This window comes from Sphaerodactylus townsendi, linkage group LG12 (genome assembly GCF_021028975.2).
Source record: "Sphaerodactylus townsendi isolate TG3544 linkage group LG12, MPM_Stown_v2.3, whole genome shotgun sequence".
NCBI classification, from domain to species: Eukaryota; Metazoa; Chordata; class Lepidosauria; order Squamata; family Sphaerodactylidae; genus Sphaerodactylus; species Sphaerodactylus townsendi.
In genome coordinates, this window is record NC_059436.1 from 10,802,643 (window position 1) to 10,830,497 (window position 27,855).

The 27,855-nt window shown below is 43.1% G+C and overlaps 1 protein-coding gene across 4 annotated transcripts in view; it reads right to left on the bottom strand.

Moving 5' to 3' along the window:
• The window catches only part of CDON (cell adhesion associated, oncogene regulated), a 111,807-nt gene that overhangs the window by 46,622 nt on the left and 37,330 nt on the right, over positions 1-27,855 (bottom strand). Inside the window, exon 1 of one of the 4 annotated variants that reach the window (XM_048512322.1) lies at positions 3,235-3,365. The exons of 2 other annotated variants lie outside the window; for them this stretch is intronic. The gene's annotated coding sequence lies outside the window, so the exon portion shown is untranslated. Of the gene's footprint in view, positions 1-2,816; positions 3,044-3,234; positions 3,366-27,855 lie in introns of those variants that run through there. One more of the 4 variants, XM_048512319.1, reaches the window with a different exon arrangement.

A 27,855-nucleotide genomic window follows, 5' to 3' on the forward strand; every position in this document is an offset into this window, starting at 1 on the left:
CTCAGTACTATTATGCAAATTGTGCAAAACCTGCATGTTTCAAGACAGAAAAAAATACTGAAACTAAGAAATAAAAACAACTCTCCTGTAGATTATTACGCCTGTTGAACAAGCATTACACCAATTTGCAATGATTTCATACGTACAGCAAAACAAACCACTCTAACGCTTTAAGTACATGTCACTCTTGTAGCCCATCAGCATTAAATACATCTTCACGGTCTGGAGTTTTAAATTCTTAAAACATAAAAAATGCCAAGTGGCCTGTAATGCCAACTGTTTTGCTGACAGGGAAAGGGTTATTTTCCAATTAAATAGCATGCCTTCTTTTGGACACATTGTTTCAAATTCTGTTTCAAATGCCAGCTAACTGAATTCCAAGTATAATCATACACAAATACTGAAGTACAGTTGTCAGAAAACATTTTGTGATAAAATATGCTTAAATCCTTAACATGTACATATTAACAGTAACAACCCTCATCTTATCACACGTACAAGAGTAACTTTACATGTATTTTATCAACTGAGGAATGTCAAATTACACACCCTTCCAACAGGAATTTTCAACTGGCTTATCTCATCTTTTTACAGCAAAAATAGTGTGATACTACTACTTGTTCTGGTACACAGAAAACTCATTATACACTGCCTTGCTGACCCAGGCAAAGAGGTCTGTCTAAACAAGGTCAATCTATTTCACATCAAGTCAAACCACCTGCAAGTTTGCTTAGAACCTAAGCAGTAAAGCAAAACATATAGAGTTAATCAGCAAAGTTTGGGGGCGGGGGGAGGGATTGGATGTTTCTGTTTCCATGCATCTCTGGCTGTTCATCTGAATATTAATTTAACAACAACATCCAAATATCAGTTACACAAACACAGGAGTCACACCTGATCTCTTTGTGGCACATGCAAGTCAATACAAGAATGTCAAGAGTAGGAAGAAAGGAACAGTTAACACTTTTGATTTGAGTTTCCTCTGACATCAGTGAGCTTTATATCACCTAGATCTATAACAGATCAAGTCAACCATCTCTGCATTTCCAGCTAATTAAGAAGGTGAAAGTAACTGATGTCAGGAATTCTCTTATACAGATCCAAAAAAATCAAAGTGGATTATATTGCTGACTTAACTAGGCAAACCAAACCTCTGGAACTCAGCACAGAGAAACAATGGAGATTCTCATCTTAAACTATTTTCTCTTGCAAACAAATCATTTGGATACTGTGCAATTTTAACATGTGCATAACAGATAGTGAGACTGCAGGCCATTCCTGGTAAGAATGCTTTCTAGTTGAGGAGCAGTTAACAGTTAATTTAAAGTTTCCAGACAAAATGTGATGTTTCATCTCAACCCAAATGAGAAGAACTTCCCAACATGTTGCTGCTAAAAATACTCCTTAAGAAAAACAAGATGCAGCTTACAATTTCATGTTCAAAGACAGCTGTACCAGAAGTTAAACAGTTTGACGTTGACAAGCAAGTCTTTCAGTCAATCACATTCCCCAGTTCAGATCAGTTCTATCAGGGGTAAGTTTAACCAGAAAGATAGCAAGACACCGCAATTGCTTAGGAGGAACCAATTACCTGGTTCTTTAGAAATCCATTCTGGAAGACACAGTACCAACAACCAAGTACTCTCACCAGTATTTCACTCCTATTCTTCCATCCAGCTACATACATAATATCTTTTGAAGCCACATCATAAGCAAGAGAAACACAATCTACTGACGGGCCACTGGCCAAATTACCCTGGATTAAATGTTGACTTCCTGGTTGGAACAAAAATGTTTTAAAACTGCACCACAAGCAGGCAGTGCACATTTTAACAGTAAAGCAGCCTGAAATCAAAATTCATAGAGACAACATGTAAGTGATGGTTTCTATTGGACCAAGTCCTGTTAAGGAAACAATACAGGAAAGGACACACAGCGTACTCTTTTTTTCCTATCTGCTATCCTCAATTACTCTTCGAGAACGTGGTTACTGAACTAGGGAACAGCATCTATTTCAAACAAACTGGTCTAGAATACAAGTGTGATAGTACTGTGCAATGCAAAGTCCAGTTGCATGGAAGAAAGGGACGCTTTTCCGCTGAATGTTGACTTACATAAGGAGGGATGCCTAGATTTTACAAGTTTTCCCAGTGGACATAAAACCACAACACTTTCTGTCCCAGGATAAAGAGGAACCAACTGTTTCTGGCATGTGTCCTTGCAAGCCTGATAACAAGAGGTAAATTATTGTAGATTAAGCAAATTTTAGCCTCTTTCGATTTCCAGAGGGATGACCCTGTCACAGTGCAACCCTATGCAGAGTCACTCCAATCTAAGCCCGTTGCAATTGAGGGCCTTACCCTGGAAGTAACCCCACAAACGCTCGTCTTACTACAACAGCCCAGATTTGCAGCACTTGAAAGGCCAGGCTGAGAGCAGCGGTGGATCAGAGGATGCTGATCTGTTGCGCTCCGATGGGGCAGCCAGACTTGCCAGGTCGCTGAAGCAATCAAACATCCCAACATCAGCCTTGCAGCCCCCTTGAAGGCTGCAGCTGCAGAATGTCTGTTTTTTTTTGCTTTGGTGGCTTCGGAGGGCTCAGGATTTTACTCCACGAAGGCTTTGCAAACGTGTCAGTCTTGTAAGTCCCACATGAAGCTCTGCCCCGCGTTCCTTCTCTTCCCAATGCAACCTTTTGCACCCACCCACCAGCCCAACTCACCCGCACTGACATGACGAGGAGCCGGCTACACAACCACGGAGGCTGCGGCGTCTCCTGTGCCCTCCCTCCTTTCCTTCCTCGCTCCCTCTCTCACCTCTCAGCAGCGCCCATAGAGCCCTGGGTCCCGCTCGGCAGCCGCTCCCCGGTACATTCCAGAGAGACCAGGCGAGGCGGACGGGAGCCTCCATCCAACACCGGCCAGCCCGTCCCGTCCCGTCCTTGCCCCGCCACCCAACGCCTCCGCTCGCGCACTGAAGGCGGCCGAAGCGGAGAGAGTGAGACAGAGACCAAGGGAAGAGCGCGCGCCGCACAACTCGCGCGCCCGGCTCCGCCGGAGGCTCCAGAGGGGGTAAGCTCCGCCCACACGCCCCTCTTCCCCCGCCCGCGCATGCTCGCGCGCGCGCGCTCCCCAAGATCCCCGCCCCCTCCGGGCCGACCCTTTCTCCAACCTGCGCGCGGCCACGCCCACGCGGCCAAACGGCGGTTATTGGCGGTTATTCCTCTCCTCCCACCTTGGTTTCCCACTGGGAAGGGAATGTTCCAACTGCGCGGAGATGGAAGGGGTGAGCGGAGGAAGAGAAGGGCTCCGGTCCAGAGTCATTCTCTGCCCTGCTTGGGAAACGGACCGGTTGGCGGGGCTTTCTTGAAAGGAAATGCCTGGCTTTCGAGGGAGCCGGTGCTGTTAAGTAAGCCTCGGGATGGGGAAGGAGGGGAGGAGTCTCCCCTAGTGTGAACGTGGGCACGGCCATCCTGGGAAGTGAGAAGGGAGGAGTTTAAGAGAGTTAATAGGTATGAAGGTTCCTCGAGAACGTGTTGGGACTTCTTGTGTCCTATATTTCCCATATGATGCAAAACACACTATTATCATAATCAGGTGTTTTGTGGGATCTTAAAAGACTGAAAGAAATTATTATTTCTGCATAAGCTCTTGGGGACTAGAGCCCACTTCTTCAAATGCATGCATTATTATGGGATGAACAGAAAATCAGGGTTGAGAAGCCATGAAATGCAAAAAGTGCCCAGTGAAATTCAGTGATTTAAAATTCAAATGGATGGAATGTTGGATTAGGGTCTGAATGACCTAGGTGTGAATTCCCACTGAGATGTGTGGGTCAGTCACACATTTATTGTCTACCCTACTTAGGAATGCTGTTAATATAAAATGGCCAACAGAATGGTGTCAGTCTCTTTGGGGAGTACATGAATTTTAGAAATTAGGAAATAAAAAACAGATCATGCACCAGATATGCTAAGTACAAGATTTTGCCAAGACAGTAATAGTGTTATCCTAAAAAGAGTTATGCCTTTCCAAAGCCATTGCTATCAAGGGGCTTAGGGATGCACTGTAAATGTGAAGGTATACATACATATGTATATGCAAGCAGATCTGTGATAAAGTACAATTAAACAGGATGTTTCCGTCCCCTGCACTGGGAACTGTTAAGAACTTAAGAAGATCCTGCTAGATCTGACCAATGGTCCATCTGGTTGAACATCTGGATTCACACAGTGGTCAATCCTTTGTTATGGTGGGCCAACAAATGGGATGGAGTCCAATGCCTCCTCTGATGTTGCCTCCTGTTACTGGTATTATTGGAAGAAAAAAAACAATTCGCCTCACCCCCTACAAGCTGAGCAGGGTGCCCCCTGGTTAGAATTTGGATGGGCAACCTCCAAGGACAATAAGGGTCATGAAATGGAGGCAGGCAAGTGCTAACCATCTGCAAAGATCTCTTGTCTTGAAAACCCTACAGGGTTGCCATGTGAGCTGTAATGTGACACAAACCCACAAAATGTCTCCTATCGAAATTCTAGGAAGCTCAAGCAGACTAATTCCACCCCCACGCACACACCACCTGTATTACAGCCTTTCAAGAACATTTTCAGTCTTAATCAGACCTATTTTTAGATAATGTTTTGGGTTAATTTACAAAGTTATTTTCTGCAATACCTGGACTTCAAGAGAAACTTAGGTACCCCCCGCCCAAATATTTGAGCTTTTGAGTATCACGTAGTGTAGTATCACGTACCCCCCTGCCTTTACCGTTATACTTTCTCTTCATCTCAGATTCACATGATGTGGCAACCCTATCTAGAGGACTTTTCTTCACCATCTTCATTTCTTATCCTTGAAAACTTTACCATGAGGGACAAAATGAATTTATATTTTTTTCTCTTTCCGCATCCCTTATATTAAATGATGGAAAAATACACATTCTTGACATGTTGCTAGATCTCCTTGGGGGGAACTGTTATAGAATAATAGGATGTGTTATCAACATTAAACTAAGACTCTGGTAGTTCCAATCAGTGAGCCAGTGTGAAGTTGTGGTTAGAGTATTGCACTGAGCTCCAGGTTCAAATCCCCATTCACCATTAAATTCACTGGATGGCCTTGAACCAGTTACTGTCTCTCAGTCTCTTAATTCACAGGGTTGTTTGGAGAATAAAATGAAGAGGGGAAAGAATCACGTTCGTGGCTCTGACCTTGTAAGAACTGTAGGACAAAAACAGATTAATCAGGGAACCATGAAAGTGTAGCCATAGCATAAAGACTGCCAGTTTTGCCAAGAGTAGTTCCTGTGTCTGTAAGGTAGGGGGAGAGGGAGTCTGGATCAAGTGATTGGTAGGTTGGGTATCCCTCCAGGCCAGTAGTGGGATTCAGCCGGTTCGCACCACTTCGGCAGAACGTTTGTTAAAATGGTGCTTGTAAACAACCAGTTGTTAAATTATTTGAATCCCACCACCGGAACCGGTTGTTCAATTGTTTGAATCCCACCGCTGCCTCCAGGCATTGAAAACTGGCAAGGAGCCTGTGAGAAAACCCCATAGGTTGTTGTGTGGGCTTTGCCTCATTCCTGGTTGCTACCGTATTCCCTTGTGTCTAGCGAACAGCCCTTGACTTAATTGCAAAAGGAAATGATATGAAGAGTCCATTATTGTACCACTTAAAAACACAAAGGGCCATTCCATGTTAAAGTGCTTCGGAAGAAATGAAACAGAAATCTGCTTAAAACAATGTCTTTATTTGCCACTCATGTATTTCTTACCATCAAGAAAGCTAGGAGTAGACAATGTTAAAATGCTTGAAAAATGGAACAAAATCTTATCTTGTGAAAAACCTGGAATGCTTTCATGCAATATATATATACATGATAAAAAGGCTATGTAATTCCTTTTAGTAAGATCAAGCAAAATAACACCAGTTGCCTCTGAGGAGGAGGAGGAGGAGGAGTTTGGATTTATATCCCCCCTTTCTCTCCTGCAGGAGACTCAAAGGGGCTTACAATCTCCTTGCCCTTCCCACCTCACAACAAACACCCTGTGAGGTGGGTGGGGCTGAGAGAGCTCCGAAAAGCTGTGACTAGCCCAAGGTCACCCAGCTGGCGTGTGTGGGAGTGAACAGGCTAATTGAATTCCCCAGATTAGCCTTCACAGTTCAGGCAGCAGAGGGGAAAATCAAACCCGGTTCTTCCAGATTAGAATGCACCTGCTCTTAACCACTGCGCCACTGCTGCTCTTTGGAGGTGGCACTGTGGTTCCATCCCCCCCGCCCTTTGTATTGGGCTGTAGGAGTAATATTATTCTAGTCTTTACTATCTGACTGTGAATATTATTATAACATTATATACTTCACAATGGGAGCACAAAGGAGAAGGTAAATTCGTAACTTTTGTGTTAAACAATATTGAAGAAGAGAAGAAAAAGCTAATATAGATATCATGTGTTTTAAAAAACTGTCTAGACTTACTAATAATGATTCTTGGGGTACTATAATAGATTTTTATATAGGTTTGAGGACCTAACTAGCACAAGTAGCTAACCTGGTTGGTTGTTTATTCTAGACAAATAAAAATTCTTTCATTCTAGATAAGTAGAAATTCTTTCATAGCTTCCCAGACCTACATCTCAAGCTGTTCTGTGACCTTCAGGAAAGGGCAGGCAGTGGGGCTAAACTGGCAGTACAATCCTATGCAGAGTGACTTCTACTCTTAAATTAATTGATTTCAATAAGGGTAGACTGGCCTAACTCTGCATTGGATTGCGCTGTAATTGGACGTCCTTCGCAAGGCTGACTTAATATATTTTCCGTCAGCTGCATGGCATACTGTATTAGAGGTTCACGTCCTCAGAGACCACAGTGATGATATGCATGACAAATTCTGAAATAAAAATTGCCATGTGTCATAAATAAATAAAACAACCCTTTTGCTAACTGGAATCCCTCTCCATGGGGGATCTAGAAACCTTGAAAGGAGCACCAGAGTGTCAATTCTAGTCTTACACTGGTACAAATCAAGAGCCGTTTAGTTGGATCTGATTGTAAATTAACAAGAGAGCCAAACAAGTTTGGCCCTTTTCAGCTACCACCATCAATACAAGCAATATCTGTAAATCGCTGCTGGATTGATTTCATTGACACACTGTCCAGCCAAGATTCACTTCCTATGGATAGTTGCCTCAAAAGAAGAAAACAATTGTGCAGTACAATATTGCTAGCTGTCCCAGCACAATACACAACCGTCAATTCAGAATCATAATCCTTCAGCTAGGGATGCCATGATTTTAGAACTCACTCAAATATAATGGCTTTTAAAACTAACAACAAAACACGAAAATGATGGAGGTCTGTATTCTCCCTGTCGGAAAGAAGACAGATTGTGGGCTGCTGCATGTTTGGCTGTCTCCAAGGCACTCTAAAAATAAGCATTTTGCAAGAATTAACATCACTAGACAAAACAAGATTTTTCATCACCAGCCTTACATATAGATGAAGAGTAAATTGAAAACAAAAGGTTTAAATTAAGGAAAACATTTTCTAAACCCCACCTCTGGCTCCCCCAGGTTTTAAAATAAATATTCTGAAGGTTTGGAGATTGCGTGGTTGGGAAAGTCAGACATTGCCTGGCTCTTATCCAGATAAGTGCTTATGAATTGTAACACCGTTAGTGAAAACATTTCTCTTCAGAATTCAGAGTATAAGCTTATATCACTGCCGCAGGAATGTGTACCGCTCAGCTCTTACTAGCTGAAATGTGTATCAAACCCATCGTAATTGCTTTCAACATGGCAACAACTGCGAAGTAGCCTCCACCAGTCTCAACTCTTGATGAACCCGGAGCTCTGCTGCTTTTCCTTTCTCTATCGTCACTCCTGGCCACAAATAGTCATGGTTGCTCTACAGCTTCGTATCGCATGCTGGAGGGAATCCTGACCCAACTCCTGCAAAGTCAGGTTGAGCAATCTAAGCAGGAAACAACACCGGAAGATGGGTCAAAGACCCAGACCCAGGAGCCTGCCTAAAAGGCTTACAGAAAGTACAGCAAAGGAAGAGAAATGGATTTTTTTTTCAGCTGAATGTGAACATACTTCCTTACACAGACAATGGCCAGGTCTGTCCAGTAGGCAGGAAAGAGCGGTTAGCTCCCCATTTCTGAAAGCTCCCCATTTTATAGTATGTGTAAGTAGGAAACTTGCATATTAGAGAAAAATTATTCCAACCCAACTGTTTGTCTGTTGTGATTAATATTGTTTGCAGGACATCTTTAACGGGAATATCTTTTTAAAAAGTGACAACCCCCCTCCCCCGCCCCAATCTGCATTTTGAAAGAGCACTGTCTATTCTACCAGCTCATGCCAGTGCATGCATATAGACTCCAGCCCTTTTGAGCTGTTCTGGTATGGAAGGGAAACATGTTGGAGAGGAGCCACTGTATGTGCATAGCACTGTCTGTGGACCATTGGTTGCTGTTCCTCTTCAAAATTCTTAAAGGAGTTGAAAGAGTAATCATTTCCAGCGCTGAATGACACATCCCATTTCCTGAAAGGAAAGATGTGAGAATGCAGACCGGAGCATGGCTCCCTTGTGCAAGAACTGCATCCCACTGTTTTTGGGCACCTCTCCCAGCATGAAATTGGGGGTTGTCCCACAGCACACTGGAACATCTCCCATTCCTGGTAAGAATGGACAGGTCAAGCATCTCTGATCAGCAGTGATCTCTTGTGCAGTCCTTAGCAAATGCTCAGCAGTGCCATCCCTTGATGCCAGCCCTGGTGGTCTTTAAAAATAACATTAGCGCAACAAGTAGAAGGCCTGCTCTGTCAAGTTCCTGCTATAGAGAAGTTTCTTTTTATACAAGAAGATCTGATTTAATACTGTCCATTTTGTTGCCTTGTTCTACGGCAAAGAGTTGCCAGCCTCCAGGTGAGGGCTGGAAATCCTTCCAAATTACAACTGATCTCCAGACTGCTGAGGTGAGTTCCTGTGGAAAAAAGGGCAGATTTGGAAAGTGAACTCTATAGTATTATACCCCAGTGAAGTCCCTCCCCCCCCTAAAATCCTACCTTCCCCAGGGTCCACTCCCAAATCTCCAGAACTTCCCAACCAGCAGTTGGCAACCCTAGCACGGCCTGCGGATAGGATGGAGAAATATCATACGTGCAACAGTGAGAAAAGGCTGGGAATAAGAGGAGAATTCATGCAAGGCAAAGAATCCGTGAATGACTGGGGCTCAGTACGAAGGCCTCTGGTTTTCAGGAGTCGCAGAGATTCAAGGAACAAGTCTGTGGTTCCAATCTAGCCTTAGCTGATGACCACACCTTTCACCAAGCCATACAAACCCTATTTGAGGAATAATGAAGATGGCTCATTGTAACCAAAGAATTGCATTTCTTTTCGTGATTTCAGGACAGTAAATCCCAGCCCAAGTCATTTGGAGCATTTATTCTTGGATGATCTTGGCATTTTTTTGACAACATTTTTTTTTGCTGTTAAATGCTAATTTAATGAATATATTTATACTCTGCCTCAGCACTCCACAGCATTTCATCAACTTCGAAATGAACGTGCGGCATGACTGAAAGGAAATCTTTATTTTTGCTTTAAACAATAGAGTGGAGACTGCCCGTGAGATTGATGAAATGTTTCCTTACTGATCAGCCAACAAAAGGTCCATTCCTTCATGCCTTTTCTTTTCATTTTTTGCAACAGACCGAAGTGACTGTCAAGCAAATACTTAGTCATCAACCATCCATAAAACAAAATACTCCTAACAAGCCAGGAAGCTGGTAAGCAAAAGAAATAAAGAGATAACTCCAGCATCTTTCTGCTGCTTAATCTTTGTTAGATGTGACTCCTTGCCTTCTTTGGGTATAAAAATATTTTCCTTCACTTTGCCCTATAGAAAGTCAGGATGCCCAGGGACTGTTTCTAATCCAAGTCCCCTGCCAGGATGCACTCTATACCCCAGCATGGTGCTCTCTTCTGTCCCTCCTGTTCCCTAAGGAAAGGATAGTCCTGCTGACAGCAGTAGCTCAGACCCAGGCAGAGATCCTTAAAGTCAGCCACAATGCAATTTTCTATGGTCTCAGATTAAACATCCTTTCTCCCCGCTACCTGTCTGGCCGGAGCAGTTGTGAGAGGATGTATATAATCAGCAAAGTCCATTCAATACACCTCCATTCACATTCTTCTACCTGCATTCCTGGATGTGTCTTTCTCCCCCCTGCCCTGCATTTATTTCAACTGGATTTGTCAGAAGCTTAACAGGGAGCTAATTAGCACCCTTGAAGAGCTGTCTTTTTCTACAGTACCTTTACAAAAGGTTTATGTCCTGATTAAAGTCAGGTGCCTCAGGACACCCCCATTCAATGCATCTTTCTGCATTCTTGAAGAATTAACCAAGAAGGAAGAGAAGGGGAAAACACACACACACACACAATTTTCTTCCCTTTAATCTTAGGAAAAACAAAGACTCAAAACAAAATGAAAGCGGACTTAACTTGCTCCTAGAAAGTTTAAATCACTTAACTCTGCCTGACCTGTGGTCTGAAGACAGGAAGCTCAACCAACCAAGCCTCTCTGCCCGTGATCCTTTCGGACAAAAGATCGGCTGCTTTCTGCTTTGTTTTTATTTAGGTGGAATTACTTGCCTTTGACACCCGGGTTCCACTCCTTCAATAAATCAAATGACTGAAGATAATAAGGGCAGAATCCAAAAACCTGATTGTAAGCCCCTATGTCCACTGAAGTTAATGGGATTTACAAGGTTGTGAATGGGTTTGAGACTGCAGCCAAAATTGTCAGGCGGGGGTTTATCTTCCTTTTAGCAAGAAGACATTTTATTTGTCAGCTTTACTATGTTAAAAATTGCATTCCCTTCCTGCCCCATATTGTGCTTTGATAAGCTGAAGCTGTTACCAGTTTGCAGGATTTCCATGCCATCAAAGCCCTGTAATGCCTATAGATTGTGTGAATGAGTTAGAATTAAAATGATCCTCTAGACTCTCAGCTTGACTCAGAGTATGGCCCCTCAATACAGTGGTAGGGGAACATGCATCTCCCACCCCATGGTCAAAGAGTAAGGGCTGTCAGAAATTTCCCAAAGTTTCAGTTTTTAGAGCATACTATTTTTCTCTAGATGAAAACTGGAATTTCATTTCATCCTTGCTCTTGGAACAATGCATTTATATTGAGCAATCAGGAGCAATCTTGAAGCTGCAAGATAGACCAGATCTTTTGCTTTGAAAACCCTACTGGGTCACCATAAGTCAGCTTTGACTTGATGCACACAAGTCCTCAAAAGAACATTTTAGAGATGCCTGGCCTCATGGGGTAGAATTTCTGCAGGAGAAGTACTGAGACCTTAAAAAAAAATCAAAATGGTCTCATTTTTGCTGCACCTGTGTGTAGAGACAGGAAGGCTGACGTTGCTAGCAGCTGGAATAGAGACATGCTGTTTTTGATGACAGCTCATGGAAATTTTCTTTTACTCAACTGGCAGAGCAGCTGCTAATTGGCTGTAAGAGTTCAAGTGTCCATTGAATAGATTCCTTGTAATAGAGCCAGACCTCTGCGCAGTGACTCTTGCTGTAATTTTTAAAGGTCCATGATTCAATCATTCCTAGCCTTAGGGGGAAAGGACTGCGAGAGAGGTAGACAACAGTGCGGCCAATGGCAGCTACTTAGGCAAAATGAAGATGGTTTCCAAAAAGGGGACCTTAAGATTCCATGTGCCTCTGGGGGGGAAACGCATGGCCCTGCAAATAGGAGAGATAACATGGCATGCTTTATGTGAACATTTTGAAATCAGACGGGGGGGGGGGGGATCCTGCAGATTCATGCTTGCCAGGTGTTATTTAGCAAGGCCACTCCATCCCTCACCTAAAGATCCATTACTCAGAGACCCGTGACTCAGCCACACTACTTAAGTAGATGTATTACTGCTCCCCAACAGAAATTTATTGGAGGATAAATTAAAAACTAGCATATCATACATCTCTAATGAAACAAGATTTTTTTTAAATTAATGACCTGCTGTTCGGCGCAATCCCTTTGGAATGAGCTGCTCTCAAAACATTAGCCATGCCACCAGCTGTAGTCTGCTTCCTGCTCACCAATTACTTACTAATAAACATTCTTTGTCCTAATGCTGATGACATGGCAAAACTGGCCCCAATCCAGCTCTGATTATGACGGCTAGTGTGCAACAACCTGTAGTCTCAGGTAGGGATGTGACCCTTATCTGTATCAAAGGAAACATCCAGCAAGATGACCGAGAACCAAATAGGCATCATGGTGCTGTCAGATGTTCATCCAAGAAAGCTATGATTGTGTGCATGGATTCTCCATGCACAGTCCTTTTTGGTAAGCAATGAAAACCACCACTCTCAGGAGATTTCTGCTCTCACAGATCACCACTCTCTCACAGATCTCCCCTTACTTTGGAAATCTAGTCCATCCACTGCCAGATGCTATGAATGCTATTTGAACAGAGAGCTTCTTTGTGGACTGCAGTTCTAGTAGATTCCTACAAGCCATGGATTGCCATCAGCCACTGGATGAAACACTAACTGGATCTACCCCACAAGAACACAGAAGTGACACTTTCCAAGCATAAACTTAAATGTAACTCAGAAGCGCCACACCCCTCTGGCTGCAGCATCATGAATGCAAGTAGCTGGGAAGGAGGGAGGACTTTTATTTTGATGGGGAATAAGCAGGAGATATGATCCTGCTGTCTGGAAAGAAGGTAATGGGAAAAATTTAAAAATCCTGTTGTCAGGTAAGAAGGAAGGAAGGAAGGAAGGAAGGAAGGAAGGAAGGAAGGAAGGAAGGAAGGAAGGAAGGAAGGAAGGAAGGAAGGTAGGTAGGTAGGTAGGTAGGTAGGTAGGTAGGTAGGTAGGTAGGTAGGTGCACTGTTGATTCCCCACCTAGTCATTTTGCAGCATGGCTGGAGGAAAATGGCAAGAAGGTGGCAGGGGTGGAGGAGAGGGCCATTCCCACTGATACCCTCCTCTCATTCTCCTCCCTTTCCCTCCTCTCCCAAGCATGTTATGAGATGGTTTGAGGAAGGGGACAGCATGGGCACCATCTTCCTTTTTGTCTCCCAACCCCTTGAGAGCCAGTGTAGTGTAGTGGTTAAGAGCAAATGGATTCTAACCTGGAGAACCAGGTTTGATTCCCCCACTCCTCCACCTGAGAGGTGAAGGCTTATCTGGCGAACCAGATGTGTTTCCGCACTCCTACATTCCTGCTGGGTGGCCTTGGGTTAGTCACAGTTCTTCTGAACTCTCTTAGCCTCACCAACCTCACAAGGTGTCTGTTGTGGGGAAAGGAAGGGAAAGGAGCTTGTAAACCACCTTGAGTCTTACAGGAGAGAAAGGTGGGATATAAATCTGAACTCTTCTTCTTCTCCATCTAAGGCAGTGGTTTCCAACCTATGGTACGTGAAACACTAGAGCATTTCAGGATACATTAAAAAAATGACATAATGGATTTATTAATGGGGTGGGGGGGGTACAGTTTTAGGGAAATTATTTGCCAAGGGGTACACAAATGAAAAAAAGGTTGAGAACCACTGATCTAGAGTAACTAATCTCCAGATGGATTCTCAAGTTATCCCAGAATTACAGCAGATGTACAGACTACAGAGATCAAGTCTTTGGAGGAAACAGGAGTTTGAAAAGCAGGCTTTATGGCATAACATCCCCACTGAATTCCCTCCCCAGGCTTCACCCCCAAATCTCCAGGAAATATCCAAGCCAAAGTCGACAACCCTATTTTTGTACACCCAGTGATATTTCCATTTCTCCAGTCAATTTTTTCCCCCACCAAAGTGTTGTTTTGTTAAATCCAGCTATACTATCTCTCCACTAGTGACCATAACTGGATGGATACAGCATTTTCAAGTTTCCTGTAAGTGTACACATGGAAAGTGTCATGTCTGGTTAGGCCCTGTTAGACAAGCATTAAAATATATCTGAATTTGGTCAAGTACCATACATCCTTTGGATTTTAGGTAAAGCCAAAAGGATTTCGACACTGAACGTTAACCGTAACCAAGCGAATGTCTCCCAATTGCTCACAAAAACTCAAGTGAGGGGTCTTTTTAAAACATACACACACACACACACACACACAAAACCCTTCAGAACATTATGATAGTTTTTTTTTAATTTAACCATAACGGTCCAATTTCCAGAACAAATAACAAAAATTAAACAAGGTAAAAGTATGTTCAGCATGAGTCATTAGGTTTGCTTGATATCTTTTGCACTCTCAACCGTGGCAGCCCCGTGAATGATGAAAATGTTTTGCTAACAAGATCTGGCAATGTTTTGCTTCGGTCTGCTCCCCCTTCCAAATATGGCCTGAGGATTGGCGCAAAGAGTGCAAAACTGGCAGGCCTTTTTCAGATCATATCTCCAGCATGCTGGAACACAAAGCGTTTATTCTGCTGCAAGTGAATACAATATTGTTAGCGGTCCAAGTCTTCCAAGTATGCCTGCAATCTGTTTTTTTTTCTCTTCCCACTTTCAATATTCAATTAAGTGTGCACACGGGCACACTTCCAGACTGTACCACTGACACATTTCAATTTGGGTTTATTACAAATAATTAAAAAATCCAACAATAGAAAGGTGAGAAGAAATGTGCAGATAGCAGACAACAGAAGTCTCTCTAGAGGTGAGCTTGCGGGGAGGGGGCAAGCCATGCAGGTAAAGAACCATTCCGCTGCTCGCTTTTCAGGAGCTTACAATGGTCTTTTTAACAGAGAGGCCCAGCCAAGAATGTACGGTTTTTTTCAGGAAATGTATTTTCTCATGGGAAAATGCTTAGGATTCTTATGCCATCAATTATTTAGGGAAAAACTTAGGAAAATGATGACTTAGGGACAGCATGTTTGGGTTAGAGGATGTGGATCAAGAGAACTTTTTCTTCCTCTCCCATAATAATGGAATTTGGGGGCACCCAATGGAGTTGATGGGCAATGGGATCAGGACTGAACCTGAAAAACTCCTTTACTTAATTATTAATTAAATAGTCGAACTTGCTGCCAACAGATGTCAGTGGTGGCTATAAGCATGGATGGCTTGCAAAGGGTGTTAGGCAGATTCATGGAAGAGAGGCTCATCATTGGCTACCTGCCATGGTGACTAAAGAGGACCTCTACAATCAGAGATAGTCAACCTACGATAACAGCTATGAAGCAATATTGGGGAAAGGCCTTGGCCTCTACACCCTGTTTTGTTGGTCCTCCAGTTTAACTGGTGCGCTACACGAGACAGGGTACTGCACGCGATAGACTGATCCAGCAGGGCTCTTTTCATGTTCTTGGAGGTTAGTGTAACCAGTGCTGCACCAAAGCAATATCAAAAAAGTGGCATTGCTAAACACCCCAAATATCTTCGTTATCCCTGCAGACGAAAGTGGTGCAGTAAACACAGGAACCACTCTTTTATCAAGCCAGTCTATCAATCCACCAAGTTCAGAATTGCCTGCTTTGAATGGCTGTGGCAGTCTAGGTTCTCCGGCAGGTGATAGTTTTTCCTAACACCTACCACTGTTGATCTGAAGACACTTGGGATAGAACTTAGGACCTTGTGTAGATAAAACCTCTGCTTGACCCCAGGGTCACCACAGAAGTCACTTGCACACTCTCAGTGATTTCATAGCAGCACTGCCCAGGAATGGGTAGAAAAAGTGATTTTCTTTATGCTTATAAACATGGTGGGATCCAAAAATTTTAGTAACAGGTTCCCATGGTGGTGGGATTCAAACAGTGGCGTAGCGCCAATGGGGCTGGGCGGGGCACGAGGGGGCATGGCCGGGCATTCCGGGGGTGGGGCATTAATAACTTCTCTGTTTCTGTAAAAAAACTCTTACTGTAAAAAAAAAGTTCCTAATTTCCAGCTGGAATCTTTCTGTCCATAATTTAAACTCATTAAAGCAAGTCCTATCGTACACTGCCAACAGAAACAACTACTTCTCTTCTAATTGACTGCCTGTCAAATACTTAATACTTTCAAATACTTAATTTTGTTTCTAGAAATCAAAAGAAGGATACTTTCCTTAAACAAGGAACTTTACCATATTTCTAAAACATGTTTTTAAACAGCCCAACAGGGAGAATTACCCCGTTTTCTACCTTCGCTAACCAGCCGCATAGGAAAACAGGACTTTATGATTTTTGGACCTAATGGAATTTCTAACGGACAAGCAGACCTAATTAGTAACCCCCTCTCGGCACATACAAATAGTAACTCACTCTCTGGTACTGGTGAGAACCTACTGGATCCCACCTCTGCTTATAAACATGTATTTACTTTGTACCATGTTAACTTTCCTGAGTTTCTTGAAAGTATCTTGACAATTGTGATTCAGTGACGTACTAAGAATTACCTGTTTCTTTATCTCTGTTTCTTTTGTTCTGTTCCTATCTGGTTTAGTTTCAAGGATATAGATTGGATAACCACAGTTACAAATAAGTGGAAAACATGTTTAATTTTTAAAAAAATCTGAACAAGTTAAAAGTTACCTCTCACCTGCTTAATACAGGCCATTGGAGAGCAATGAAAAGAGGAAAGTTTTTACAGTGTTTTTGGACAAGCTGGAACGTCAATGGATCCCGTAGGGAAGGGAGTTACACGACTGTCATGATTAGGGTTAAGTCCAAACAGGTCCATTGACCTGGCAGTTTCTTGCTGTGAATTTGGATACCTCCCTCTGTAAGTACACTGTTTCAAAGTAGGGTGATGTCTGCTCAGGAGCAGGGGCTGCCATGATCCTGCTTCCAGTTAAGACCTGGATATGTAAGTAAACTGCATGTGGCAGATTAAGAGTTAGGTACATAGAAATTTTTCCTACTACTATTTTACACCATTTTGGAAGCACCTTGGAGAGGCATGATTTAGTCCTCTGAATAGAGACAGTTCAACCAGTTGGAGTTTATTGATAGGCAAAAATTTGGGATTTTCTACAAGGGCCTGTAATTAGTTAATTAACCAAAATTTGTACAAATTGTGGTGTGTGTTTTTTTAAAAAAATCTGTATTTGCGAACTACAGTCTGTTACGTAGCAATTCCTTCATGGTTGTCTGACTATAGAGGTGCTTATAAATGACGTTTTCTTTCTGGTGGGAGGTGGAAAAAAGGTAAGAAGCTAACACATTACATTTTATTTTGCAAAACAAACAAATGTGAATATATGCTCAAATCCATATTTGTTATTTACATCAAGGGCACTAAATTAGAATTCATTGCCCAAACTTCACTTTATTCTGATGTCTGAATGTAACCGCACTGTGTTTTGTATCATTACATTTTTCAGAGTGAAACCTTGATATTGAAATAGGTTCCAAGGTTAATTCACGGCAACCTAATCTAATATTAAGCCTTTATCTTATGAAAAGAAGATGCAGTTTCCAAGTTCTGCTTTGTTCTTGTTTCACTGCAATGGAAAAGGCTGGCCCTTAAAAGTTATATGGCTAAGTTCAGAAACAATATATTCTAAAATACAATTTAAAGAACCCCTTTGCATATTTTCTGGCATGATTTAAAAATCCAGATGTGGAATTGAAGGATACCATGTACAACGATTTCTGTTATTCAACCTCCCAGTGAAATTATACGCTTCCTATTCATTCCAGTGGAATCTGCACAGGGACGGGTCTACTGGATTGTACTCATACTCTTATGATTTGCAATAACCCTTTCAGATGTTACATCCACAAGTACCAGCCCATCCTCCTAATGGATATTATTACCATGTTGTCTGAACAGGGGTAATGAGTGTATTGTGCATGTATATGCCTACAGCTTTGATGTAGGTTGAATCAACCCAGTGGTGTAGTGCCAAGGGGGTGGAGGGGGGCACGATGCGCCAGGTCCACACCATTGCAGGGGCGTGGCGGGGCATTCCGGGGTGTGGCAGAGGCACAGGGCGTGCACATGCCCCGGGCGCAGTTCCCCCTCACTCCGGCCCTGAATCAACCACTGGATTTTTCAGGTTCATAGGTACCAAATTTGTATAAAATAACTCATACAACAGACAACATGGCAACTGGTATCAGGAGTAGTAAAGGTAGAAAGCGCTCTCAATACATGCAGTTGTTGGGCACCTAGCAAGTTGACCCTAATGACTGAAAAAGGGTAGAAACAAAGTAATGATTGTTCTCATCTTCATGAAATCCACAAAGAATCCCTTGCAATCACATGTGGGTCTTTGCTAATACAGATGTGAATACAAAAGCCTTGTACTGTATCAGAAACCAGCATGCCTCTTCTTAACCTTGTCTCTCTGTTCCAATCATATGATTAACCAGAAATCTTAAAAATGGCTCTAAAAAAATATCTGTTTGCTTCGTCTCAGATGGCAACGATGGGTAAGCCCAATAGAGGACTATACTTTCATCCTTAATAGATCTAGCTTTATTTGTGTTGCTAGAAGGCTGAATTCCAAGGATGACTGTAGAGCAAGGATGATATTTAACCTAATAGTCTAGAATCTGAAAGCATAATATTTACAGCAGTCTTCTTGGAGCAGCAATTACCCGTCATTAGCCCAGGGCTCTATCACTTGCCTCCTTTGCTTCAAAACAAAACCAAAAGCTCTCCAGCAAAGCAATTGTAGGATGCATCAGCCCAGAAAGGATAATGGTGCTCTTTAAAGCCCTAAAAGATTATATTACTAGCCTCAGCGATACCCTTGTTGTTAAGTGGGGGGGGGGGGCAGGAGAAGGGATCGAAGGTAAATGGAGATGTTAACTCATCCAGTCTCTTCAGACTGGTAGCTTCTGACAGCAGAGTTAAAAGAAAAGAACAGAGAGATGGATGATGCCAAAGAGGCATTTCCAGTGGTGTTTTCACTTAAAGCCTGTTCTAACTGTGTAAATGTCAGACAGGAAAGCCTGCACAATATTATATATGCCACCAAATCATGGGGTTGCCATGTGTATCCCTGTAGTCATGAGAGTCTCTGGTTCCAAAGCAAACATAACATCTACTCCACCCTTGTCGAGATAAGCTTTCTGGGAGTCTGAGATACATGAAATGAGACTTTATAGGGTATGTGGGGGAGAGAGCTCTGTTGGATTCTTATTTGAAATGTCTTTTATTATTTAGGAAAGTTCAGTGGGTTAGAATTCTTCAGGGTCTAGACATTAGGGAAATGATAAGGGTAAAAGAGTATAAGCCGTGTTTCTATAGAAACAAGAAATGGCAGGAATCCCAAGAAAATGGCTGCCTGTGTTGTGAATGGAGTCTACTCCAGAGAGTGTTTACTCTGGGCCTGGCTATATAAATAGCTACTGCTGTTTTAAGTTTTTTTTTCTTTTTCTTTCCTGTGAAAGGATTTCACAGGCCAAGAATAAAATAAACAAAGCCATGGGCTTCAGGCCTCTGTTTTTATTTTCTTCTTCGGATAGCACATTGGTTCTCTTACCATTTGGGTTTACTCCAGATTCGCAGTGTCTGTTATTCTCCTCTTTGTTTACATGATTAAGCTGCATTTTAAAGCCCCATTAAAACAGACACATTTCATCATGGTGACTTGCTTAAGGATTTTCAAAATCATTCCACTAATAAATGCTAAATTCCCAATGCAGATAATTATTCCTTGTGGATTAAAAGTCAAATAAACAAGGATCAAGAAGCCATTTATAGTAAATCTCATCTTGGAAAGAGCCTTGAAATGCAACCATAATCAGACTATACACATCCCTCCACTCTTACAGATTGCCACCACAGTAGTTACTGGAGGGTTGATTATGCCATTATTAATAGATGCTAGTCTAGAACAGTCTGTGCAGTTTGTGGTCTGCAAAGAATGGAGAAGCTCTGGAAAGTCAGATGTGGAACTGGTAATTCAAAGGACTTAAAAAGCATGGACACCTTTGAAAAAGGGCCTGGAGTCACTGTCACATTTGGTCTGAGACGTACAATCTCTTCCTGTTTCTCAGCAAGGCAATCTTCCTTTAAGCTTTTAAAGAACAACCAGTATTGGTGGTAGAAAGTGCCTTCAAGTCACAACCAATTTATGGCAACCACAAAGGGTTTTCAAAGCAAGAGAGGAACAGAGGTGGTTTGTCGTTGCCTGCTTCTGTATAGCAACCTTGCACTTGGTAGTCTCCTAATCAGGGCTGACCCTGCTTCTTAGTTTCTGAGATCTGATGAGATTGGACTAGCAGGGGTAGGGAACCTGCAGCTCTCCAGATGTTCAGGAACTACAATTCCCATCAGCCCCTTCCTGCATGGCCAATTGGCCATTGCAGAGGAGAGCTTGATAGTAGCCAGACCTAATTTATCTGACCCTGTAGGTCCCACCTAACTTCCTGACTCATCCATCTCAGGCGTCGGGTATATTATGGGCACATCTCCGCACACGGTGCAAAGTAAAATAGGTTCGACTTCCAGTTCCCTGGAGAAGGGTACTCAACCTAGGTTGGAAGCCATTGTTGTTCCCTTTCACTGCAACCAGCTTGATCCCAGCTCAGAGGGCGGAATCATCCTGTGCCTCTTCGGCCGGCATCCGTTCCGATTGGCTACTGTTCTACTGCCATGTTCCGTCTATCCCCACAAACGTTATAAAAAAAACTGCCACAGGAATGGAGGGACAAAGGTGGCGTTTTTTGATTGGCCAGCTGTATGCATGCCCGAAACACTCAGCTGTGATTGGCTGAATGGGGGCTCCTGGCACCAGAGATTCCGCACTTTACTGGAATCAAGCTGAGTTTGAGCGTGGTTCCCTGAAAAAATAGTAGTTCCCAACTGGAGTCGGAAATTTGACCGTTTCACGTGGTGAAGCTGGTACAAAACCACGTCGATCCCAGTGGTTGTGCGGAGCACTTAGGTCAAACGCAGCTTGAACTTAGGTCGATAACCCACGTGCGGAATCGACCTATATCTACTGCCATAATTGAAACAGTTGCACATGTTCCATGGTCAGTCCCTGGCATCTCTGGTAACAGGTATTGGGAAAGACCTGGCTCTGACCGAGATTGTGAAGAGACTGCGTTAAGGGACCCATGCTGTGCCTCAGTATGAGTTTCTTATGTACATTTTTATACTTAAATATAGAACAGGGATGTCATTAATTCATATGTATGTAAAGTGCTGTCAAGTCACAGCTGACTTATGGTGACCCAGTAGGTTTGCAAGGCAAGAGACTAAGGCCATTTCCGCATGGGCCAATAAGCGGGGGAAAGGTGGGTTACATGAACCCGCACTCGCCCCAGCCCCTTTGCAAGTCTGGCTGTCCCATGGAGAGGCAGTGCGTTGGCCAGCGCACACCTTTGCACAAAGGCATATTGTTTTTGTTCTTCCCTACCAGCTTCCCCCCAACCCCAGGTTATGATACGGCCCATTTTCCCTGTGTGGCTCTGCAGATGGGAGCCTGGGAAGGGTTTTCCAAGAATTGTGTTAAGTGCGATTCTCTTGTTAGAATGTGCTTTGCAGCCGCAGCTTTTCGGCGATTTTCGAAAAACCCAGGTTGGAGGGGAAAATGCGGAGTGGATCTGCATTAGGAATTTGGATCCATGCGGTTCTCCCTTATCCCCCTGGGTTTTTTACCAATGTTACCCCAGTTCAATAGGCCCATGGGGAAAGGGCCTAAAAGAGGAGGCTTGCCATTGCCTTCCTCTGCATAGCGACCCTGGTATTCCTTGGTGGTTTCCCAACCAAGTTCTAACCAGGGCCGACTGTGCTTTTTCTGAGATCTGGCTAGCCTGGGCCATCCAGATCAGGACCATTAATTGAAACCGACTTGATGGCACACACACAAATACACAAGATCAGATAAGTTCCTTGTCAGTTCTTAAACATTCCCCTTAGAGGAGACGTTTCAGTGCTCTCCTAAGCAAAGTTACAGTCTTCCAAGCTCATTGATTTAAAAGGATGCAACACTTTAGAACTGCACTGTTAATATGCATGCCAGTATTCAGTAATTCCATGTGCTTTAAAATGATGCTGTAGGCTAGGACGAGATCAAAGGACCTTATGCAGTTCTATGGAAATGCAAACAGCGTGCCCAGCAACCTTCCTCCCCAACATCTATCAATAACAATGTCAAGCCTGTTAAATACCCCTTCAACATTTGGGACCTTTCCTGCCTGGACAAGGGAGCACAGAGCAGCGAGTGACCAACGTCTGTAGCTTTGGAGAGAACAATTTATTTACAGGCCCAGTGGAATGAAAATAAAGCAGCTTGGACCGGTCCCTGCTCCAGAGGGGAGAGGCTTTTATCACAAGGCCATCATCACAACAAGTCCTTGTCAGGCCCCATGTTGACAATCTGATCAAAGCTGCTAGGGGGGAAATCAATGAATATCAAAGACTGCCACTCAGACATGCAGGAGTCTCACCAGGCCAGGAGTGGTGCACATTCTGTGGCTATTCTTGTAGCTACAGCCTCCTTGTCTCCAGGCTTACCAAAGTCTGTCACCAGCAGAAGAGCCCGTTTTAGTATTTACCAGTTTCAAAGGGTAATGGCCAGGATTTGCTTCCTCCCAGACAGTCTTTCAACACCGTGCTTTCTAAGCTCCCAACTTCCATATGCCAAGATGTATATGCGGTTTATATGCCATTAAAGGTATTCGAAATCGAAATCGATTCTGTGCTGTGCTGATATGCTGGTATTTCTAATACCAAGATGCAGCTATATAATGACAATAGCTATATTTTGTGACAAACCCACCCCCCTCAAAGAACAGAGAAAACTTTCAAGTTCCCCAGAACTCTTCTCCAGACCAGTTGCTGAACAAAAGAATGCCTCCCTCCAATGGAGTGGGTAGAAATAATTATTACTGGGCATGGGGGGGTGGGGATCTAATTCTGCATTTTGAAATGCTTTTTACATAGAATGGAGGAGGTGTTAACGCAGGATATAAAGCAGCTCTGCTACATGATTCCTTGTTGCTTCTGTGTTCCAAGGTTGACTATTTACTATGCATGCACATTTTACGGGCATGTTTGTTTGTGATAAATTGTTAGTTTCCTCATGTAATCCATCAAAGACTTGCTGTTCGCATGAGACAGATTAAGAGGGTAAGATGTTAGAATGTTTTCCCCCTGATCTATTATTTTTTGCTTGTAGGAAGTTTTTACATAGGGAAGCATTCACACATGACTTTCCCCCCTTACAATCTGAAACAGGACATCCAGTTCTACCACCTTAAAAGTCCATCACCTGTTGCAAATGCAGAACAGGCCTGAGACATCTTTTCATGTTTGTGTCTGATTGGTATGAATGGTACTTTGCCATGCTCTCATTCGATGTGTAAGCTGCGCCTATTCTGCTCGCTAAGCCCAGGCAGAGGCTGAGTGAATTGTCCTTTACATGTGGGATCTTTGCTGCGTTCCTTGCCAACTAACTCAAAGACAAAGTTACCACCAACAGTCAGCCCAAAGAACAGTATCAATGTCCTACTTACTTTGGGCACAACCTACTGGGAGAGTCTTTTGTGCAAGCTGCACTAAAAAGAGCGGGAGTAGCGCAAGAATACGGACACTTTGCGTTCTGCACAAGGCCCATTCATTTCAAGGGAACTTATACGTAAGACATTCCCAACAGGCCAAGCTCTTTGTCTTCATCAGATCTCCAGGACCAACATGCCAATACTAACCTTCCAACTGCAGGCACACACCAACTGCCCTTGAACAGGATCCAGATGGAGTTTCTCTCACATGCACAGCGTATAGAAAAGTATATACACACTTGCAAGATGTTGCTGGCAGGCCTTAACTATTAAATCTGCAGTCTTGAATACCCTTGAACTTGGATGAAAATTCTGAATAGACATTCACTATGGAGGTAGGATTATTCATAAATATATTATTGTGAGCAAAGCCCTCTTGCCCGGCCCCATTGTTCCACAACAAAGCTCCAAGAACCCAACAGCTCAATAAATGAATAACTTTTATCTGGTTGGTAATACCAGTACATGCACACTAGCTTAATGTTCCCCTACCCTGTAAGAAAGAAAGAGCCTCAGATATTGCCCAAAGCATTTACATCACCTAAGAGGGTTCGATTTGCATGAGAATAACCTCTTTGGGGGGGAATTACTGCTTAATTAAAGAACAGCAGTCACTTTAATTAGCATGTCTCCATGCTCCCTGGTACTTTGCATGGATTCAAATGAGCTGCTCATTAGGCCCTGGCATTGATACAAGCTACGCCCTTTGGCTGTGATCTAGCTAAATTAACATCGGGACAAACCACTTCATGGTTCAGAAGGGATGATGGACAGCTTGTTTCTTCATGTCTGCTGCACACACTCTACGCCAGGGATAGCTTATTCCCAGAAGGGCCTTTGGCTAAAAATGCATGGCTTTGAAGCAATTTGCTAAATAGCTGTTCTTGAGGGTTTTTTTTTTTACAAAAAAATTATTAAGAAGTCTTTCTTATGCAGAAGCTTCCCAGGCTGTTAGAAGAGAGAAAGAAAGCAGAATGCTGTGCTGGTCTTCCCTATGTGCTGGTTTATGTCATCATTATATTCACTGCAGTATTCATGGACAGACTGTTACATATCTCTGAAAGCACTTTCTCCACCACTCTGCTGTATGCATTAGCTTTGCAATTGTCTTCGGTCAATTAAAAGCCACCAAGGCATTTGAAGTATTGGTTAAAGATACGTGGTGGTGGTGGTGGTGGTGGTGGTGGTGGTGGTGGTGGTGGAAAGGGGTCTCAAGTCACAGCCAGCTTGTAGTGACCCAGTAGGGTTTTCAAAACAAGAGATGTTCAGAGGCGGTTTGCATTTCCTGCCTCTGTATAGTAAGCCTGGCCTCCCTTGATGGTCTCCCATTTAAATAGTAACCAGAGACAACCCTGCTTAGCTTCCAAGAGCTGTCAAAAAGCAGGGTAGCCTGGACTATACAGGTTAGGGCAGTTAAAAACATCCATTTAAGAAAACATAGGCTTGACGCTGATGCAGCATGTCCATACAAACATCTCTGTCTCATGTTGAAGTAGACCTTTGGTATGTTGTGGTCAGTACTGCCTGCTCTGACTAACAGCAGCTCTTCAGGTAGAAGCAGTGGAAAGCAGAGTTTGCTGTTATGATTTGTGTTTCAGCTTTGCATGAAGAAGGTATCAGGTTCAGTAGCCAGTGTCATGCAAAATTCCTACAGCAGCTCTTCAGCATTTCAGGCAACAATTCTGTTTAGCAGGATGTAATTTCAAATGAGCGTTGTTTAAAAATATTTTCTTGCATATACACAGTTCACCTGCATTCATGCTGGGTAAGTCTGCGGTGGCACCTGAGACTGAAGCAACTTTTAAAAAATCTGCAAAGCCCCTAAGATCTCCAACAGCCAATCGAAAGTCCTGCTGGCCAAAGGTCCCATCTGGCCACACCCACTTTCTAAAAACACTGGGCCAGGCCCTAGGAAAGAGGCTGGCATGTTGGGGACCCCTCAGTGGTAGGACTCAAATAATTTAACAACTGGTTCCAGTGGTGGGATTCAAATAATTTAACAACTGGTTGTTTTCAAGCACCATTTTAATAACCGGTTCTGCTGAAGTGGTGCGAACCTGCTGAATCCCACCACTGGGATCCCTGCTTTAGTCCATGAAAGCTTATGCAGTGGCAAAGTGTTGTTCATTTTAAGGTGTCAAGAGTCCTGTTTATGTAGCCGCCAAATGTATACACCAGGGAACAGTATGATCTCAGATGTTGTGGCTGTGGGCTAAGACAGATAAGGCAGCCAAATTCATCTGGGCCAAGATTTTGCAGCCAGCATCTTCTCTTCGCTCTCTGTGACTGAATCTCCCAACATGCCCCACCCGATGGTCCCACCATTCACAATCCTCTTATTGTGCCACACTTCAGAAGGGGAGATTCCCACCTGGGGGGGAAGTTAATGGGAGGAGGGACTCAGCTTTGAGCAGCTTATAAAGAGAATTAAGCAACATCCTTGAAAGCACTCTTTAAAATGAGCCCTTTTCTTTGTTCCCCTTTGTCCAACTTGCTCAAGGCTTGTCTAAATAGGGATGAAGCAATGTTTCATCAATTAGGTGACATCAAGCAAAATGCTGATATCAGAAGCCGGACAACATGCAAATGAAAACTATACTCAGCTGTTCTAGGAGTGGAATGGCAGCTCCAGGATCCACAGGAAACTGGTAGGGCACCAAGGGTGTTTTTTTTTTAAAAAAAAAAAAAGCACTCCTCAATTACTTTGCTTGCTTTCTTCTCCAGCTGTGTTTCTCAACTCACAATGCAATGCCTATGAAAAGACAGTCTATGCTACATTCACAGCAAACGTTCGCAAGAGTGTTGCTTTGAATCCCACAGAGAAATCAGTTGCAAATTCCATCCATCTGGATCCAGGGAACACGTCTCTTCCTGAATGTACGAGTCCACACTGGAACCCAACGTTTCTATAATTATATTTATATGTTTGTTGCGCAGTCGTATTATGCATCCTGGGCTTGAAAAGCAACGTTTCTATGCCTTATAAACACACTCAAAACACTTAATACTTATTGTGCACGCTCCAAAGGGGTTGCCACATTCGCTGCAGCAAAAATGTAAAGAGTATATTGCGGGAACTCAAAAGGTTCCAAATGAATTCCTCCACGAATCTTTCAGTGTCAGGGGAACAGGAGGAGTAAAGGTAGAAAGTTTAGGTATGATTCCAAACATAAATAAACAGAATTAGCAGTTACACATAATGGGTGATGAAAGAGGTCAGAGGTTCGAACAGATAAGCAAAGCAGTGAAGTAGGATAAATAGTTGTAAGTGAAAATTAACTGAAATGGGCACAAGGTTCTAATCTGATAAAACATATTAAGATCAGCCAACTTGGATGTCTTAAAATTTGTCTTGTTTAGCTATTAGAGATTGTAGTAGTGAGAAAGAAAATTCAAGTCTATTTTTAAGCCAGGATAACATGTAGCACTTTCCCTTCTGAAAGGGTGTGTTTTTTTCATCTATGTTTGTGCAGAAACATGGTTTTCAGTCTGTAATAGCATGGCCAGGGAAATCAAAATGTTCCTCCACTGGTCTTTGAATGTTGTGATTTGTTACATCTGAATTGTATTCATTTAATTCTTTTATGCAGAGACCGACATCTTTGTCCAGTAGACAGGAGAAGGGCATGGTTAGCTATGATGCGCAAGTGGATGGTTATAGCTCTTGTAACAGTGGGGATGTCAGACCCTGCTATAGCAGTACACCTCATAGCATCCCATCTTAGTGCCTGACATACAAGTGGGAAGAAATGGGGTGGGTGGGTATGCACATCACTTCCAGTGAAAACCAGAAGTGAAGTGGCAGGTGCTCTAACATTTTACAAAAACTCCAGCCATTGAGTTTTAACAAAATGCTACAGCAGCTGCCATATCCCTTCCAGAGAGAGCCCCTGCACTCTAAGGTGATTTACCTTCAGGTGGGTAGATGAAGAAGAAGAGTTTGGATTTATACCCCACATTTCTCTCCTGTAAGGACACTCAAGGTGGCCTACAAGTTCCTTTCCTCTCCCCACAACAGACACCTTGTGAGGTAGGTGGGGCTGAGAGAGTTCTCAACAAACTGTGACTAGCCCAAGGTCACACAGCAGGAATGTAAGAGTGCGGGAAAACACACGGTTCACCAAATAAGCTTCTGCCATTCAGGCGAGGAGCGGGGAATCAAACCCAGTTCTCCAGATTAGAATCCACCTACTCTTAACCACCACCCCATGTTGGCTCCCCCCTTATTTCTGTATCTTCAGAAGTTGCTAGTTGCTATTTCTGAAATGCTGGTCTTTGCACCATCTCTGCAAGTAAATTACTCATTCAGCAAACACTGGAATAGTATATGGAAGATATTGGTGACAAATAATTCTAACACCAGAGTCCCTCTCAAGAGAT